The following is a 17,107-nucleotide window of genomic DNA, read 5'->3' on the forward strand; positions in this document are numbered from 1 at the left end:
GTACCCTTCTCGCATAAGAGACGCCCTCCCAGGCTGCCCGAAACTCTGTCTCAATAGCAGTCGAACCAGGGGTGCATCGGTCTCCTGCCGCAATCAGCCTGCCCTGATGATCTCTGATCACAAAGCCTGCTCCTCCGTGAACTCTATCCGCCGACCTACCGCCATCGAAATTAACTTTGAAATGACTAACAGGTGGGGGTACCTAGGAGAATAGGGCGAATCTGGACGCTGTGACAACAGAACGGGTACCCAGATATCCCTGGCCAAATATACATTCAAGTGTCGCAAGATTAAAGGGGCGTGCAGAGTGTAACATGTGTCCTCTATTCTGGTTATGTTGCACGCTTGCTTTTCAGAGTGTTAGATGTTCCGTCGTGAAGCCATCTGTGGCGTATGTGTGTACACGTAGATGATCGAATGGCTGCAAGGTCAGCTGGCTTCGATCGTCCTCAACAATAGGAACGGTGGACATTTACCCGCGTTCTGCTATATGATCTAGTGGTGCATGGCCGTCGATCTTGGTGGGCCGATGAGCATGAGGCATTAGTGATATAGAGAGAAAAAAATAAAAAAAATAAGTTAGTATTGATGTGGTGCCTTTACCCTTCATTTTCTACATCATAAGATAATATAACTTTTAAGAACTTCCTATCATCATAATCTACTTTCTACAAGTTTAAATGTTAATTTTTTTTTTATTTAGCTTGACCGGAGGAGTTTCCGAACCGACAAATAGATTAATGATAAGCTCTGATAATTAAGAGAAACAAAATCCAATCATCTACGTATCTATTTCATCGATATTATTATTTTTTATTTTCTACATATTTATTAACAAACCATCGAGCAACACGGCTCCCTTGGTAGTATCCATTACATGGCAAGTTAGGAGTGCACCCGTGTCGATTGTGTTTTCCTTTTCAGGACGGTTATGAACTTTAGCTTTGAATTATGGACGGGAGATGAAGACATAAAAAGAAATGTTTTTTTTTTAATGAAAATATCAAAAGAAATGTTATGAAGTATGTTTTTTTTTCTTTTGGGTAGATAGTATGGTTTATTTCTTTATCAGATGGAAAATGTTCATGCAATTTATTTTGTTTTCATTTCTTTTGTCGAAACATGTCACAATTTTTTCAGATGTTGTAGTTTTAAGATTTCATAAAATCATAATTATAACTATTCACCAAAAAAAAAATATATATTAGAAGAATGTTTTTACATATACTTGTATTAACCTGTGCATTCGTTAATTACTACTATGAATGTGCTCGTTAACATGAGTATTTGTAAGAGGATAAAGGGACAATAGTCCATAAAGTTGAAAATTAAAAATCAATGCACTTTTTTCAGAAAAAAACAAAAATTTTGGAAAATAAACAACTACTGACATCTAACAAAAAATCTTTTCATTTGCTATTATATGAGGCTTCTGAAAATAATGAATCACCTAATTGATTTCCACAAGCGTATTTCCAATGCGATGATGACGATGTAATGTATAATTTTCTTCATCCATCTTTATCACTGGATGCTTCCTCTGTGCAAACACAGTTCTCCCATCAATTGGATGGCGATTAGATAGCTCTCCTCAATGCACTGGACGAGATGGAAGTGCTGACCAAATCACAAAGGCATCAACTTGGTGGCCATTTGAAGGGGTTGGAAGGGTTGTAAGGTCATTCTGAAGTGGGGAACAGCAAGGGCTTTTGGAGTTTTCCACCTGTCTCCATGGGAGATCTTTGTTGGGCAAGGACATGAAAAGCCTTATCAAATGACTAAAAATTAGAAGATAGCTATTTTAAAATTCCAATTAACAAGCACTATCCATGGACATAATATGTTGAGAGTCTGAGTTCAACCTACCAAACACTTTATTGAAACTTTCATTAGAATCTCAGAGTCAACCAAGCATGGCAAGATGATGGATAGACAACGATCATATTAGGTTTTTGATGTAAGACAATGAGCTATTAGGTTACATGGCGCACTAGCAGCTTTGTAAAACATTTTGCAATGGTGGTTAATTTTGCCTTCAAGAACAAAAAGAGTATGTTTGTAAGTTGTTAATAGCCCGTGGAGGTAGAACAGGCCGGCTCCCCAGATGTGAGAATAGTAGCAGCAAAATTAGTATAAGAGGAAGAATAAAAGCTTTCTTTTCCGAACTTCACCATTATTTTTGTGGCTAACATTCAACTTTTGTTATCCTACTTAGGCCCTGTTTGGGGGAATTTTTGGAGGGCCAGAAAGCACTAAATGTAGTTTTAGATAAAAAATGGTGTTTCGTAAAATTCTTGGAAAGCTGTTTCAGCTTTTGCGGAAAGCTGAAAGCAGCTTTTGCGGAGAAACTCTAATTTGGAGCTTTTAGAAAACACTATTTTCAGCTTTATCGGGAAGCTATTTTTTGGACAAAAATACCCTCATTTAAATCATTTTCCCCCTCAAAATCCTCATGCCGCCTCTTCCTCTCTCACCCATCCTCTCCCTCTCCCTCTCTATTTTCTTTTTCCTCTCAATGCCGCCGCCACTATTCCTTCTATCTCTTCTTTTTTTTTTCTTTTTTTTTTTTGTTTTCGAAGCTCATGGCTGCCCACGGTGGCAGCCACCATGTCGGCCACCAGCCATGGCTGGCGACCCCTCTATATTTCAATGAAATAAAATAATAAATAAATAAATAAAATAAATAAATAAATAAAAAAAATAATGAGTGAGTAGCAAATAATTTGATCTAAATAAATAAATAAATAAAAATAAATATTAGTAATTATTTAACCAATTTTATCACCTAGCTAGAAAATTTGTTAGAGAGATAATTGGTCATTAGAAAGATGAAAAATTAATTTACACTAATAATTATAATATTTTATATATTTATTATTATATTATACTATAAATATAATATTATATTACATTATATCATAATACATTGCTATGTTATGTTAAATAATTTAATATTATATTAAATTATTATTCTATAATACATAATGTTATAGTACTATATTATAATAATATTACATTACATTACATTAATATTATACTATATCATATATTTATGTATTAATACATATTATACTTTATTATGCTCTGTTATATAATACTGGTAATGTCTTTTGGGGTCATTTTGTCACACAAAAGTACTTTTACAATTTGTTTACCAAACACATGTTAAAATGCCACAGCACTTTATAAATGTAGTTACCAAACAACAAACAGTTGTTTATAAACGCTCTGCTTCAAATAGCTCTACTTCCAACAACTCTACTTCCAAAAGTTTTACTACTAACAGCTCTCCCAAACAAGGCCTTATTTCTACAGCCGCATAAAACTCAACTACTAAAAGATCAGACTGATATGGATAGTTTAAAAAGGTTAGAATACTTCGATGACTATATGGATAGATTCAAAGAAACAAATAAAACTGAATAGTGGATGAATTATAATTATTGAGATTTGGTGACCTTTACAGAATATAGGAAGTTTTCTTTGGTAATTTATTTGTAGTTTTCATTCACTCAGAAATACATATGTACTTCTTAAAACCAACCCAAGGCATATATGATAGTATGTAGCAGATAATGCAATATAAAAAAGATATAACCTTAGAGATATTCTCAAAAATTAAAATAACCTTAGAGAAGCAAATGTAGACTAATTGTAGTCTCAACAAGGCGCATTTTATTCATTTGGCGATAAAGACCAGGCAACTTAAGTAAAATCATTATAATCAACAACAGAAACAGCATAAATGATTTTTTAAAGTACAAGGCATGATTCTTCTCATGCTTTATCGTGGGAAAAATTGCTTGTACATATACTTCATAACAACACGAAAAACCCAAGAATTACTATAAGCCATTGATTTGGCCAAAATTGGGATTTTCCGTATTGGTATTAGATCATCCCACCTAGAATAAAAGGCGGAATAAAACTATTTCTTCCAATTTACTCAGTAGTTTGTATTTTTTTTTTTATCTATTAAATTAACTTTTGTTTAGAAAGCAATATTAGTTGTGGTATTTGTGAGGGCATGCGAAAAAGGAATCAATATTGCAGCCCTTTGATATTTCAAGGTAAACACATTGCATATTTTGATTTCTTATTGTTGAAACGGCCGACAACCATGTTTTGCTTCGATAGTGGGAGATAGTTGTGCTTATTGCAAGGTCAATTAATCCCGAAATGAAAGACTTACATGGGTCGAATCATAACAGCGTGTTTGTAGCCTGCGATTTTGATGGAACTTGTAGCCTGCGATTAGTCCAAAGAGTAGCCATGAAAGCACTGAAAGATGGGAAAAAAACTGTTTTGGTTGCACACTGAAAGCAATGTATGTATTACTTTATATATAGGGAATTCTGTTACAAGTATAAGGTGATAAGGTTACAATGATAAAGATCAATAACACAAAATAAAATAGAAGCCGTGTGGAACCGTGTGAAAGCCAGGAAGATCAACATTATTGTCACGCCCCGGATCCGGATCCGTGACACGGCCGTGCTATTGCCGACTATCGCCCACAGTAGCACGCAGCCTCATACAGGGGTAACAGGTAGCCAAAAAGGATTCATCCTTATATATATATTAAAAGTTTGCAGTACAACCTTCAAGTTTGAAACCAAAAATACAGAACTTCTATGCTATTCAAATGTACAGAAGTATATAAGCTTCTCCATAAATACGAAGCTCTGTAACAAAATAAAAACATATCTGATGGCGATCACTGGTGAGGATCTGAAAGAAAACGAAACATAAACAGATGTGAGCTACACGGCTCAGTAAGTAATCCTGCATAATCCTACCGGATCAACCAGTAGACTAAACATGTAAATCAGGGTTTTGAGAAGCTGACATGCATGTTTATCTAATAATCATCCTGGCATAATAAGTATGCAATTTAAACAAAGCAGTAGTGCAAATCACAAAATTTTCATATTATATGCATATGAAACCGTGCCCCCCCGGCATGCCGTGGTCCTTTTACTCTCGGATGCTACTGCGAAGTCAGACTCGGCCACTGGCGGGGCCAGCTCAGTTACTATTCAGCCACTGGCAGGGCAAGCTCAGTTACTATTCAGCCACTGGCGGGGCAGGCCCAATTCCAATTCAGCCACTGGCGGGGCAGGCTCAGTTACTATTCAGCCACTGGCGGGGCAGCTCAGTTACTATTCAGCCACTGGCGGCTCAGTCATTCTCAGTAGCATCTTTGAGCCCATTATAGTGCCTCTGGGCTAGCTAAGACTTTATAAACTTACATGCATGATTATAATATCAGTATCATCATGTTGCATACATAGCCATAGCTTCTGGGATCATTAAAGTTACTTATGCATTGTAACATATCATGTATGAAACATATATACTTAAAATAAATGCTTAGGAAACATTAATAATATAACATGATCCATAACAGGATTAGGACAGGTTACTTACAGTGATTCGTTTTCTCCCAAGTTTCTTACGTCCTGGTGACGGATCCTGAGTCACCTAAAATCACATTATAATGAGCATATTATTTCCTTTTACTTGTTTGGATTCTACCCGAAATTTAGCCCAAGTCTAATGTGTTCATATTGGAGCCTTGATTGGGTCCATATGGTTTAATTGGCCTTCTAATTGGTCATTAGGCTTAATCCCAAGTTTAATTTGGGTTTAATTTTGGTTAAATTTATAGTCTGGCTTGTCCAGACTTAGCCCAAATTTGATTGGGCTCGGGTTTAGTCAAATTTGGCTAAACCCTTTCCCCCCTTTTTTTTTTTCCTTTTCTTTTTCTTTTTCTTTTTCTTTTTCTTTTTCTTTTTCTTTGGGCTTAACGGGTTGCGGGTTCGGATTCGGATCCGACCCGCGAACCCGTTATCAGGTTTTCTTCCCCCCTTCCAGAGGCTTCCGCCTCTTCATCTCCCGCTCTCCTCTCTCTCCTCTCTTTTCTCCTTCGTCTCCACCGAAACCCACGCCTCCGGCCGGTCCTCCGGCCCCCTCCTTCTCCTCCGGCCAGATCTGTGGCCTTCTCCCTCTCGGTCACTCCCTCTCCTTCTCTCTCTCTTTCTCTTTCTTTCTTCTTTGTTTTCGCCGAGACCCTAGCCTCCGGGCGAGCCCTCGGCTTTCTTCTTCTCCTCCGGCCGGATCTACGGCCTCCTCTCTCTCTCCTTTCCTCCCTTGCTCTCTCTTTCTTCTTTTTTTTTTTTTATTTTCACCGAAACCCTGACTTCCGGCCCACCGAAACCCTCCTCTTCTTCCTTTTTCTTCCCTTGCAGGCGGCCGGGGAGACGAGGCTCCCCCCGATCTACCAACCGAGGTGGAGTTTCCCCCCCGGAGCGCCGGCGGAAGGGAAGGCCAGCCCTTCCTCCCTCCGAAGTAATGCCGGAGAGGGGAAGGGCTCGGAGATGGGTCGGGATCCGGCTATAAACGAGAGCCTCCACCCGCTCCGTCCACGGCAAGGCATGGCCGGAGGGGATGAAGCCTCAAGGTCCGGTGAGTTCTTTTTTTTTTTTTTTCTTTCTTTCTTTCTTTCTTCTTTTTCTTTTCTTCGGTCCTTCCTTCCGGCACCACCACCCCTTGCCGGAGAAGAGGTGGTGGTCCGGCCGGGGCTGGCGGCCCTGTGGCCGCCTCTGTTGTCGTCCCGGCCAGATATGGCGGCCTGGGTTGCCCCCCCCGAACCCCAAGGTACCCGCGGCCGAGGCCGCGGTGTCCGGTTCGTCAACAGGCCGAACCCGGTTGGGTTCGGTCCGGATGGTCGCGGCCTGTGAGTCCGGCCCGACCCAGGGATTGTGGGTTTTTCTCCCTCTCTTGTGCCGGCCTCCTCCCCTCTATGTCACTGTTGACACAGAGGGGAAGAGCACCCCACAGAGGGGTTTCTCCATGCTTTATAATTTTATTAACAGGGAGTCCATACCTGGTTTTAGTCGGGTGTAGTCGGGCAGTGCTTCCTCCCTGGTAGTCCCCCCTTCTTCAGAGCTTCAGGGCTCCTTGGCCTTAGGCTCCAGGGCTTCGGCTCCCTCTCTCTTTCTCTCGTTCGGTGTTTAGGGGGGTCTGTGATTTGGGGTTGCCGGCAGAGGCTTAAATATTTGTTTAGAGGATGAAACCCCCCTCTGAGAGGTCCCATCCTCTCCTTTCCTCCATACTTCGGGACTGGCCGCCGCCCCCCCTTGTCTCCGGCGCGCCGGCATTGGCTGCCAGCAGGGGGTGCGGTAACCTCTCCCTGTCGGTCTTATCCCTTCGTTTTTTTTTTTTTTATTCCTGATAATAATTATGCTGGCTACAGTGAAATTTGGGCCCAACCCTTAACTGGGCCTATTTCTTATTGGGCCTAGTAGGTTGTGGGCCCGGACATTACATCCTTCCCCCCTTAAATAATTTTCGTCCTCGAAATTAAACATACCTCGGTTCTCGAAGAGCTGAGGGTAGCGTTGTCGCATCTCTTCCTCCAATTCCCAGGTAGCTTCCCTTTCAGTGTGGTTGGTCCATTGGACTTTAACGTAGGGAATGGTGCGCCTTCGGAGAATTTGCTCTTTTCTGTCTATGATGCGCAGGGGAGCCTCCTCATAGGTTAAATCTTTATTTAATTGCAGAGGCTCATGTGGTACCACATGGCTGGGATCCGGAACGTACCTCCGTAACAAAGAGACGTGAAAGACGTTGTGTACGCCTGATAGCTCTGAAGGTAGGGCCAATTTGTAGGCAACTTTGCCTATTCTAGCAAGAACCTCAAATGGGCCAATGTAGTGAGGACTTAATTTGCCGTGTCTTCCGAATCGGGTAATACCCTTTGATGGTGAAATTTTTAGGAAGACAAAGTTCCCCTCCAAAAATTCCAAGGCCCTTCTTCCTCTGTCAGCCCATCTTTTTTGTTTATCCTGGGCAGCCTGAAGCCTTTGCTTAATTAGTAGTACCTTGTCTCTGGTGTGCTGGGCCAGTTCGGGGCCTAGCATTTTCCGCTCCCCGACATCATCCCAGTGTAAGGGGGATCGGCATCTTCTCCCATAGAGAGCTTCGTATGGGGCCATCTGGATACTGGAATGGTAGCTATTGTTATAAGCAAATTCCACCAGTGGTATGTGACTATCCCAGTTTCCACCTAGGTCCACAGTGCAAGCCCTCAGCATGTCTTCCAGAGTTTGGATTGTCCGCTCTGACTGGCCGTCAGTCTGGGGGTGGTATGCTGTACTGAGCCTCAGTCCGGTACCCATGGCCTTCTGAAAGCTTTCCCAGAATCTGGACACGAATCGGGGGTCACGATCAGAAATGATACTCACTGGTACTCCGTGCAGGCGTACAATCTCATCGATGTATAATTGGGCCAGCTTGTCTAAAGGAGTACCAATTCTGAATAGCAGAAAATGAGCTGATTTTGTAAGGCGATCAACAATCACCCACACTGCATCATTCTTTCTCACCGTTTTGGGGAGTCCTGTAACAAAATCCATCGTGATGTGCTCCCACTTCCATTCAGGAATTTCTATTGGTTCCAGCAACCTTGCTGGCCTCTGGTGCTCTGCTTTTACTAGCTGACAGGTCAAGCATCGGGCCACAAACTCAGCTATTTCTCTCTTCATCCCCTTCCACCAGTAATGTTCCCGAAGGTCCCGGTACATTTTAGTACTGCCTGGATGAATAGAGAAACGGGATTGGTGGGCTTCTTCCATGATTTCCCCTTTTAGGTCAACATTTGCCGGTACACACAGTCGGTGGCCAAACCTTAGAGTGCCATCTGGGTGCATTTGGAGTTCGGGTCGCAACCCTTTCTCCACTTCATCCTTGAGCTAGCAAATGTGCTCATCAGACTGCTGGGCAACCTTTATTCTATCGATCAAGGTTGGTTGTATACTCAAGGCGGCCAGCAAAATTTTTGTAGTTTGGGTAACCACCTCAACCTGCATTTTATCGAGATCCTTCTGAATCTGTGGTTGAGTGGTGAGTAAAGCGGCGGAGCTTATAACTGACTTTCTGCTTAGGGCATCCGCCACCACGTTGGCCTTTCCTGGGTGGTATTTAATACTCAGGTTATAATCCTTCAAGAGTTCCAACCACCTTCTTTGCCTCATATTCAATTCCTTCTGGGTGAATATATACTTCAGGCTCTTGTGGTCGGTGTACACATCACAGTGTTCGCCATACAAATAATGTCTCCAAAGTTTCAAGGCGAACACTACTGCGGCCAACTCTAGGTCATGTGTCGGGTAGTTCTGTCTCTCTCTCCTTTCCTCCCTTGCTCTCTCTTTCTTCTTTTTTTTTTTTTTTATTTTCACCGAAACCCTGACTTCCGGCCCACCGAAACCCTCCTCTTCTTCCTTTTTCTTCCCTTGCAGGCGGCCGGGGAGACGAGGCTCCCCCCGATCTACCAACCGAGGTGGAGTTTCCCCCCCGGAGCGCCGGCGGAAGGGAAGGCCAGCCCTTCCTCCCTCCGAAGTAATGCCGGAGAGGGGAAGGGCTCGGAGATGGGTCGGGATCCGGCTATAAACGAGAGCCTCCACCCGCTCCGTCCACGGCAAGGCATGGCCGGAGGGGATGAAGCCTCAAGGTCCGGTGAGTTCTTTTTTTTTTTTTTCTTTCTTTCTTTCTTTCTTCTTTTTCTTTTCTTCGGTCCTTCCTTCCGGCACCACCACCCCTTGCCGGAGAAGAGGTGGTGGTCCGGCCGGGGCTGGCGGCCCTGTGGCCGCCTCTGTTGTCGTCCCGGCCAGATATGGCGGCCTGGGTTGCCCCCCCCCGAACCCCAAGGTACCCGCGGCCGAGGCCGCGGTGTCCGGTTCGTCAACAGGCCGAACCCGGTTTGGTTCGGTCCGGATGGTCGCGGCCTGTGAGTCCGGCCCGACCCAGGGATTGTGGGTTTTTCTCCCTCTCTTGTGCCGACCTCCTCCCCTCTATGTCACTGTTGACACAGAGGGGAAGAGCACCCCACAGAGGGGTTTCTCCATGCTTTATAATTTTATTAACAGGGAGTCCATACCTGGTTTTAGTCGGGTGTAGTCGGGCAGTGCTTCCTCCCTGGTAGTCCCCCCTTCTTCAGAGCTTCAGGGCTCCTTGGCCTTAGGCTCCAGGGCTTCGGCTCCCTCTCTCTTTCTCTCGTTCGGTGTTTAGGGGGGTCTGTGATTTGGGGTTGCCGGCAGAGGCTTAAATATTTGTTTAGAGGATGAAACCCCTCTCTGAGAGGTCCCATCCTCTCCTTTCCTCCATACTTCGGGACTGGCCGCCGCCCCCCCTTGTCTCCGGCGCGCCGGCATTGGCTGCCAGCAGGGGGTGCGGTAACCTCTCCCTGTCGGTCTTATCCCTTCGTTTTTTTTTTTTATTTCTGATAATAATTATGCTGGCTACAGTGAAATTTGGGCCCAACCCTTAACTGGGCCTATTTCTTATTGGGCCTAGTAGGTTGTGGGCCCAGACATTACATCCTTCCCCCCTTAAATAATTTTCGTCCTCGAAATTAAACATACCTCGGTTCTCGAAGAGCTGAGGGTAGCGTTGTCGCATCTCTTCCTCCAATTCCCAGGTAGCTTCCCTTTCAGTGTGGTTGGTCCACTGGACTTTAACGTAGGGAATGGTGCGCCTTCGGAGAATTTGCTCTTTTCTGTCTATGATGCGCAGGGGAGCCTCCTCATAGGTTAAATCTTTATTTAATTGCAGAGGCTCATGTGGTACCACATGGCTGGGATCCGGAACGTACCTCCGTAACAAAGAGACGTGAAAGACGTTGTGTACGCCTGATAGCTCTGAAGGTAGGGCCAATTTGTAGGCAACTTTGCCTATTCTAGCAAGAACCTCAAATGGGCCAATGTAGCGAGGACTTAATTTGCCGTGTCTTCCGAATCGGGTAATACCCTTTGATGGTGAAATTTTTAGGAAGACAAAGTTCCCCTCCAAAAATTCCAAGGCCCTTCTTCCTCTGTCAGCCCATCTTTTCTGTCTATCCTGGGCAGCCTGAAGCCTTTGCTTAATTAGTAGTACCTTGTCTCTGGTGTGCTGGGCCAGTTCGGGGCCTAGCATTTTCCGCTCCCCGACATCATCCCAGTGTAAGGGGGATCGGCATCTTCTCCCATAGAGAGCTTCGTATGGGGCCATCTGGATACTGGAATGGTAGCTATTGTTATAAGCAAATTCCACCAGTGGTATGTGACTATCCCAGTTTCCACCTAGGTCCACAGTGCAAGCCCTCAGCATGTCTTCCAGAGTTTGGATTGTCCGCTCTGACTGGCCGTCAGTCTGGGGGTGGTATGCTGTACTGAGCCTCAGTCCGGTACCCATGGCCTTCTGAAAGCTTTCCCAGAATCTGGACACGAATCGGGGGTCACGATCAGAAATGATACTCACTGGTACTCCGTGCAGGCGTACAATCTCATCGATGTATAATTGGGCCAGCTTGTCAAAGGAGTACCAATTCTGAATGGCAGAAAATGAGCTGATTTTGTAAGGCGATCAACAATCACCCACACTGCATCATTCTTTCTCACCGTTTTGGGGAGTCCTGTAACAAAATCCATCGTGATGTGCTCCCACTTCCATTCAGGAATTTCTATTGGTTCCAGCAACCTTGCTGGCCTCTGGTGCTCTGCTTTTACTAGCTGACAGGTCAAGCATCGGGCCACAAACTCAGCTATTTCTCTCTTCATCCCCTTCCACCAGTAATATTCCCGAAGGTCCCGGTACATTTTAGTACTGCCTGGATGAATAGAGAAACGGGATTGGTGGGCTTCTTCCATGATTTTCCATTTTAGGTCAACATTTGCCGGTACACACAGTCGGTGGCCAAACCTTAGAGTGCCATCTGGGTGCATTTGGAGTTCGGGTCGCAACCCTTTCTCCACTTCATCCTTGAGCTGGCAAATGTGCTCATCAGACTGCTGGGCAACCTTTATTCTATCGATCAAGGTTGGTTGTATACTCAAGGCGGCCAGCAAAATTTTTGTAGTTTGGGTAACCACCTCAACCTGCATTTTATCGAGATCCTTCTGAATCTGTGGTTGAGTGGTGAGTAAAGCGGCGGAGCTTATAACTGACTTTCTGCTTAGGGCATCCGCCACCACGTTGGCCTTTCCTGGGTGGTATTTAATACTCAGGTTATAATCCTTCAAGAGTTCCAACCACCTTCTTTGCCTCATATTCAATTCCTTCTGGGTGAATATATACTTCAGGCTCTTGTGGTCGGTGTACACATCACAGTGTTCGCCATACAAATAATGTCTCCAAAGTTTCAAGGCGAACACTACTGCGGCCAACTCTAGGTCATGTGTCGGGTAGTTCTGTTCATAGGGTTTCAGCTGTCTCGAGGCATAGGCTACCACCTTGCCATCTTGCATCAGCACACAACCTAGCCCATTCTTGGAAGCATCACTGTAGATGGTAAATTCTCCAGTTAAGGACGGTAATGTCAAAATTGGGGCAGAAACTAACCTTTGTTTAAGCTCCTGGAAGCTCCTCTCACACTTGCCGTCCCAGATAAACTTGGCCCGTTTCTTAGTCAACTGGGTCAAGGGGGTAGCTATTTTGGAGAACCCTTCCGCAAATCGCCGGTAATACCCGGCTAATCCCAAAAAGCTTCTTATTTCCTTGGCGTTGGTGGGACGAGGCCAATCCACCACCGCTTCTATCTTCTTGGGGTCCACTGACACTCCTTCCTTGGAGATTATATGGCCGAGGAACGCCACACTGTCTAGCCAGAACTCACATTTGTTCAGCTTGGCGTACAGCCTCTTCTCTCGAAGGATTTGTAGCACCACCCTCAAATGGTCTTCATGTTCCTTCCGGCTCTTTGAGTATATCAAAATGTCATCGATAAAAACTATCACGAACTGATCCAAATATTGTTTAAAGACTCTGTTCATCAAGTCCATAAATGCAGCCGGGACATTGGTCAGTCCAAAAGGCATAACCAGAAATTCATAATGCCCATACCTGGTTCGAAATGCAGTTTTTGGCACATCCTCAGATTTGATCTTCAGCTGATGGTAGCCTGACCTCAAATCTATCTTGGAGAAGACTTGGGCGCCTTGCAGCTGATCAAACAGGTCATCGATCCGAGGTAGGGGATATTTGTTCTTTATGGTTATCTTGTTCAATTCCCGGTAATCGATGCATAGCCGCATACTCCCGTCTTTCTTTTTCACAAATAGGACAGGAGCTCCCCATGGCGACGCACTGGGCTGGATGAACTTTTTATCCAGGAGTTCTTGTAGTTGTACCTTCAATTCTCTTAACTCAGCAGGGGCCATCCGGTAAGGAGCCTTGGAGACTGGCCCCTCTCCTGGTGCGAGGTCGATTGTGAATTCGATCTCTCGGTCTGGGGGTAATCCTGGTAATTCCTCCGGGAAGACATCCGGATATTCTCTGACTACTAGAATATCTTCCAGTTTGGTCTCTTTCTGGGCATCCATTACACAGGCCAGATAGGCCATACACCCTTTTCTCACAGCCTTTCCAGCTTTCAAGGCAGAAATAAAGTGTAGTGTAGGAGCATCTTGAAGGGGTATATCGCCCTGAAAGAAAAATTCTTGCTCCCCAGGTATCCGAAATACCACCCTCTTGTGGTAACAATCAATGTGGGCGTGATACTGTGACATCCAGTCCATGCCCAAGATAATATCAAAGTCTTGCATGTCAAGCTGTAAAAGATTTGTCTCTAATTCTTTTTCCCCTATCTGAATTATGCAATCTTTATATTTAGTGTCAACAATTGCGGTTTTCTGAAGGGGTGTAGCAACATGCCATGGTTCCCCTAATTTCTCAGATGTGCTATGTAATTGTCTGGAAAAGCTAACCGACACGAAAGAATGCGTAGAACCAGAATCAAATAGAATGAGGGCAGGAACCAAGTTGACCAGAAGTGTACCTGTCACCACTTGATCGCTAGCACTGGCATCCTGTCGAGTCAGTGCAAAAACCCGAGGGTTACCCCTCGATCTCTGGTCCTCTGGTGCAGTATGTCTGGGCTCGTCCTTCTTTCGGCTAGGGCAGTTGCGGGCGATGTGTCCTGTCTGCCCGCAAGAATAACAAGCTCCGGTCTTCTTCATGCAGGTACCCCTGTGGTTTCCGCCACAGGTGGGGCAGCCTCTGCTCTGTCTCTTCTTGGGCACAGACCCCTTGCTGCCTCCAGCCCCACTACTCGGTGCTCCTGATGACCGGGTCCTCTTCAGGTCCTCCCTCTCTCTCCCGGACCGTATCAGGTCAGCCTCAACCTTCAAGGCTCGGTCCAGTACATCTTTGTAGCTGGAGAATAAATGGGAGGATATTCGGGACCGAATCCCGTACCTCAATCCCTACTCAAACCGGTTCACCTTACTTCTCTCATCCTCCATAAACTGGGGGCAAAATCGTCCCAGTTCGTTAAATTTATTGGCGTACTCCAGAACGGACATCTGGTCAGTCTGGGTTAGTGTCAAAAACTCATTCTGCTTCGCCAGGTGCACTGAGTCCGGAAAGTATTGATTGTAAAACATCCTCTTAAAGTCCCTCCAGGTGAGTCTGTCAACGGCATAAGCCGTCTCCATGGCCGTCCACCAGTATTCGGCGTTTCCTGTCAGCATAGAGGTCGCCAGCCGGACTGTCACCTCATCAGGAAAGTGGAGGGCTCGGAACATCTTTTCTATCTCCCGGATCCATGTTTCAGCCGCCATAGGGTCAGACCCACCCTCAAAGGTCGGGGGGTTCAGTCGGCGGAACCTCTCATAGCAGGAGTCTGCTGATGGCATAGCGGCCAACTGCATCATCTGCTGCTGTTGCAGCACTTGCGCCATAAGCTGATACACTCCGGCTAGGCCTGCCTGACCTGCTGCAGACCGTGGAGTATCCGGGGAAACTGACCGCTCGCTGGGCTCCGAGGAGGGTGGTCTCCGGTCGTCATCCATATCTTCCTAATGATCACCTAGCAGTCAAAAATTTTTAAAGTGAGGTTATGATAAACTAGCATATTATAACATTTTCTATGACGGTGACATTCTTAACTATCCTTTTCCTTAGGCATTTTATGGTTATTCTATTGTTTAACCTAAGGCTCTGATACCACTAGATGTCACGCCCCGGATCCGGATCCGTGACACGGCCGTGCTATTGCCGACTATCGCCCACAGTAGCATGCAGCCTCATACAGGGGTAACAGGTAGCCAAAAAGGATTCATCCTTATATATATATATTAAAAGTTTGCAGTACAACCTTCAAGTTTGAAACCAAAAATACAGAACTTCTATGCTATTCAAATGTACAGAAGTATATAAGCTTCTCCATAAATACGAAGCTCTGTAACAAAATAAAAACATATCTGATGGCGATCACTGGTGAGGATCTGAAAGAAAACGAAACATAAACAGATGTGAGCTACACGGCTCAGTAAGTAATCCTGCATAATCCTACCGGATCAACCAGTAGACTAAACATGTAAATCAGGGTTTTGAGAAGCTGACATGCATGTTTATCTAATAATCATCCTGGCATAATAAGTATGCAATTTAAACAAAGCAGTAGTGCAAATCACAAAATTTTCATATTATATGCATATGAAACCGTGCCCCCCCGGCATGCCGTGGTCCTTTTACTCTCGGATGCTACTGCGAAGTCAGACTCGGCCACTGGCGGGGCCAGCTCAGTTACTATTCAGCCACTGGCGGGGCAAGCTCAGTTACTATTCAGCCACTGGCGGGGCAGGCCCAATTCTAATTCAGCCACTGGCGGGGCAGGCTCAGTTACTATTCAGCCACTGGCGGGGCAGCTCAGTTACTATTCAGCCACTGGCGGGGCAGCTCCGTTACTATTCAGCCACTGGCGGCTCAGTCATTCTCAGTAGCATCTTTGAGCCCATTATAGTGCTTCTGGGCTAGCTAAGACTTTATAAACTTACATGCATGATTATAATATCAGTATCATCATGTTGCATACATAGCCATAGCTTCTGGGATCATTAAAGTTACTTATGCATTGTAACATATCATGTATGAAACATATATACTTAAAATAAATGCTTAGGAAACATTAATAACATAACATGATCCATAACAGGATTAGGACAGGTTACTTACAGTGATTCGTTTTCTCCCAAGTTTCTTACGTCCTGGTGACGGATCCTGAGTCACCTAAAATCACATTATAATGAGCATATTATTTCCTTTTACTTGTTTGGATTCTACCCGAAATTTAGCCCAAGTCTAATGTGTTCATATTGGAGCCTTGATGGGGTCCATATGGTTTAATTGGCCTTCTAATTGGTCATTAGGCTTAATCCCAAGTTTAATTTGGGTTTAATTTTGGTTAAATTTATAGTCTGGCTTGTCCAGACTTAGCCCAAATTTGATTGGGCTCGGGTTTAGTCAAATTTGGCTAAACCCTTTCCCCCTTTTTTTTTTCTTTTTCTTTTTCTTTTTCTTTTTCTTTTTCTTTTCTTTTTCTTTTTCTTTTTCTTTTTCTTTGGGCTTAACGGGTTGCGGTTTCGGATTCGGATCCGACCCGCGAACCCGTTATCAGGTTTTCTTCCCCCCTTCCAGAGGCTTCCGCCTCTTCATCTCCCGCTCTCCTCTCTCTCCTCTCTTTTTTCCTTCGTCTCCACCGAAACCCACGCCTCCGGCCGGTCCTCCGGCCCCCTCCTTCTCCTCCGGCCAGATCTGTGGCCTTCTCCCTCTCGGTCACTCCCTCTCCTTCTCTCTCTCTTTCTCTTTCTTTCTTCTTTGTTTTCGCCGAGACCCTAGCCTCCGGCCGAGCCCTCGGCTTTCTTCTTCTCCTCCGGCCGGATCTACGGCCTCCTCTCTCTCTCCTTTCCTCCCTTGCTCTCTCTTTCTTCTTTTTTTTTTTTTATTATTTTCACCGAAACCCTGACTTCCGGCCCACCGAAACCCTCCTCTTCTTCCTTTTTCTTCCCTTGCAGGCGGCCGGGGAGACGAGGCTCCCCCCGATCTACCAACCGAGGTGGAGTTTCCCCCCCGGAGCGCCGGCGGAAGGGAAGGCCAGCCCTTCCTCCCTTCGAAGTAATGCCGGAGAGGGGAAGGGCTCGGAGATGGGTCGGGATCCGGCTATAAACGAGAGCCTCCACCCGCTCCGTCCACGGCAAGGCATGGCCGGAGGGGATGAAGCCTCAAGGTCCGGTGAGTTCTTTTTTTTTTTTCTTTCTTTCTTTCTTTCTTCTTTTTCTTTTCTTCGGTC

This window comes from Phoenix dactylifera, chromosome 14 (assembly GCF_009389715.1).
Source record: "Phoenix dactylifera cultivar Barhee BC4 chromosome 14, palm_55x_up_171113_PBpolish2nd_filt_p, whole genome shotgun sequence".
Taxonomy (NCBI): Eukaryota; Viridiplantae; Streptophyta; class Magnoliopsida; order Arecales; family Arecaceae; genus Phoenix; species Phoenix dactylifera.